The following is a 3,655-nucleotide window of genomic DNA, read 5'->3' on the forward strand; positions in this document are numbered from 1 at the left end:
GGCCTAGGATGACCATTTTTTTCCATATGTTTGCCTCCAGGGGTCATGTTAACCCATTTCATGTGCACACATGTGCACAAACAGATACACACACACACACACACACACACATACATTCACAGTAATCATACGTATGACACATACTCACACAGTAGACATATGTACGCTTGCATGCACAGGCACATACGCAGGCACACACACAAGCACGCACACACACACACACACACACACACACACACACACACACACACACACACGCATAACATAAACATGTACATGAAACAATTCAAGAATTTCTCAGAATTATGAACAGGCAAGATGGAGGTGGGGTTGTATAAAATTAATTTTACATGTGAAATCTATGAACTAATCATGTTTTGGTACTTGTTGTCTAGCAGATATCAGTGAGAATTGAGTGTGGATAATGCAATTTAGTGAGACAGTTAGAATCATATAGGCCTTTCAGCGTGATTTCTTTTTGTGGAAAAAATGTGCTGGACTGGGCGGCGGTCATATTTTGTACCGCTCTGCGGTACATCTAGTTTCACTGGGGGTTAGCCTGTGCTAGGTGCTAGCAAGTAAATGTTTGTGTTTATAGTGCGTTGGGGAGCAGACGCTGACTGAGCCGTGGTAGTCTCTGGGTAGACAGTAGCCGATGTGGGCAAGCGTGTGACGAGTGATACCTACACGGTTCAGGTGCAACAAGGTACAATGCCAACCGCAACAGTTGTTTTACACTGTTTCTAGCTGTCTGATTGTAACACAATGTGTATGCATTCTCTTTTAGCTCCGATGAGTACTGTCTGCGGTGGGGTGTGACCTGTAAACTTTAGTGCTCCTCCTACCTAGTTACGACAGGTATGTCCTAAGCTACCGGTATGCCGGACTGATATGTGGATGTATATGTATACGTATATGTCGGTATATTTATGTATGTATATTTATGTGAATTTTTATATGGTATCACTAATATATGAAGCCTACTACCTATTTTCTAACTGAACTATCTCGAGTTAAATGGCCTTTGTATCCTTGAGTCTGTGGAGACTGTTTAGTCATGTTTAATTGATGCATGTAATGGGTCATATTTGTGATTGGGAGAATGATTGCAAACATTTTTGTGTTTTTGTTTCGGTTTGTTTTAGATCTGTACAGCTACGCCATTTCACTAGTTGCTGTTCTCTACAGTGTGATTGTATGTATGTGTGTGCTGCTCATTGTTTAGGTACCTGTCCTTGTTTTCTTGATTTCTTATTTTTCCTCTAGCCTGTGGGGGTAGTAGCTGTGGTGCATATAGATATTGTAGCCACAGGCTAGAGTGGCTTTTCCTTTATTTTTCTACTTCTTTAATTCCCCTCCCATAGCCAACCTAGGTGGGTGCGGCCAGGATAGCGCATGAGTAGAAGACTCAAGACTCGTTCCCACTTAAAGTTTGGAGTTTGCGGTGCTGTGTAGTGTGAATCTCTAAACCACGTCTTAAACCATGTTCATCAGAGTGCTGTGAGGTTTGCAGTGTGTACATTGAACTCTAGTGTGTATCATGTAAAGAAGTATTGTGTCTTTGTTTATATGTGATCTCGAGACCTTAGCCTCCCTTAGTGTTTCTCAAAAGCGCTACTGGCTCCTGTGCCGATGGTTGGGTGTTTAGTGTCCTCATGCTTTATCTGTATGTTTGACCTATCTGGTGACCATTAAACAACACTTCCAAGAATATTTATTAATAAAGATTTTGTACTTTTATAGCACCTGTGTTGTGTACAGTTAATCGGGACAAGAGTTCCCCTTGCTCTGACACCCTACTAATCTAGCTCAAGGGGTGGAGTAGTCAACTGTACCCTAGGGGGCGCCACATCAGCATTCTGGTTAACCTTCCTTGGCCAATATCTTAAGGTGTAATTATAATTGGCCAACTGGAACAACTATTGTTGCTCTACAACCCTGAGCCATGTTGACTGCAATTGGACCAGAAGATTATTGTCAGTATATGCATAAATAGTACCACTCCAGAGTTTTACATTTCTCAGTAATGGCCCATTTTAGGGCCAAAAGCTCCAACTTAAACAAACTATAGTCCAGATCATTTTTCTCTGTAGGGTGTAGGCTAGCTTATGCAATTACCCTGCACCTGCGACAGGACCGCCCCTAGCCCATCCAAGCTAGCATCAGTATACAGGCAAAAGGGGAGGCTAATATCTGCATAAAATTGGGGCACTCACCAGAGCACTCTTCAACCGGAGAAAAGCCTGTTCACAGTTAGCACTCCACACTTCGGGGTGTTCTTCCCCACATTTGTACCCCTGAAAGAGTCGGTTTAGTGGTGCTGCGATCTTTGCAAAGATCAATTGCAGTGGGCAGTAATACCCGATAAAGCCAAGGAAGGAACGCAATTGATGGATGGTGCTGGGAGCTTCCCACTGCTCCACCACTGCAGTCTTCGCTGGGTCTGTCACTACCCCCTCCTGACTGACCACGTGGCCAAGGTAGGTAATTTGTCGCTGGAAGAACCGGCATTTCTTGGGTTGCAACTTCAGCCCCATATTGAGCAGATGTTGGAACACACCCACTAGATCTGGCAGGTGTCTGTCGAAATCTGGGGAGTAGACAATCACAACATTCAAATAAATAAGCAACGATTTGCTGATCATCCCCCCTAGACATTGCTGCATTAGCCGCTGGAAGGTAGCAGGGGTATTACATAACCCAAAGGGCATATTGTCAAACTCGTACAAACTAATAGGGGCCATAAAAGCAGTCTTTTCTCTGTCCCTTGGGTCAACTTCAACCTGCCAGTGGCCAGATCCAGCGTGGAATACCATTCAGCCTTCTGCAAACACATCAGAAACTCTTCAGTATACATCTCTGAGTTACCGCATTGAACTTCCAGTAATCCACACAAAAGTGCCAGGAGCCATCTTTTTTCTTCACCAGCACAATGGGGTGGACCATTGGCTGGAGCTCTCCTGACATATCCCACTCTCCAACATGTTCTTCAAAAGCTTGCGGAGTTCAGGTTACATGCTGGGTGGCACACGCTGGTATCGTTCTTGGCTGGGATATTGTATGACCCCCGTCCGCCCAAAATCTTCCTTGTGCTGGGCAAATGCCACTCCCCACCGGTCCATCAGGGCTGTTGTTCTCTGTTGTTGGTCAGCAGTCAGTCCCTCACCTGAAATCGAGATAATCGAAGAGGAGTCAGTTTGAGTGGTACTGACAGTGTTGGGAGGGTTACTTTCAAAACGTATTCCGTTACAGAATACAGAATACATGCCCAAAAATGTAATCTGTAACGTATTCCGTTACGTTACTCAATCTGAGTAACGTATTCTGAATACTTAGATTACTTCTGCATTGAATTGCATTTTATAAGTGTAGGAATGCGGCCATCAAATCCTGCTTAGGCCTACTAGCCTAAACAGGCCTATTCTGGTGTGTTCTTCTGTTCCAAATGGCTGAAGTGTTCACATAGGGCTCACAAGGGCTCACATAGGAGAATGTAAAGTCAACTAAACTACCTGATACAACTTTAAAATAGCAAGGTGACCATTAAAACTACAGCAGGCGACTAGGCTACTTAAAATAAACAAATAAATAGGCTACTTTAAGGGCGTAGCCAGAAATTATCGATCCAATGTGTGTCTCAATTGTCCCCCGCTGA

Source organism: Alosa pseudoharengus, unplaced genomic scaffold (genome assembly GCF_046254945.1).
Source record: "Alosa pseudoharengus isolate Yale_2024_CS ecotype anadromous, Long Island Sound unplaced genomic scaffold, YU_APseudo_1.1 YU_APseudo_1.1_scf_22, whole genome shotgun sequence".
In the NCBI taxonomy this organism is placed as follows: domain Eukaryota; kingdom Metazoa; phylum Chordata; class Actinopteri; order Clupeiformes; family Clupeidae; genus Alosa; species Alosa pseudoharengus.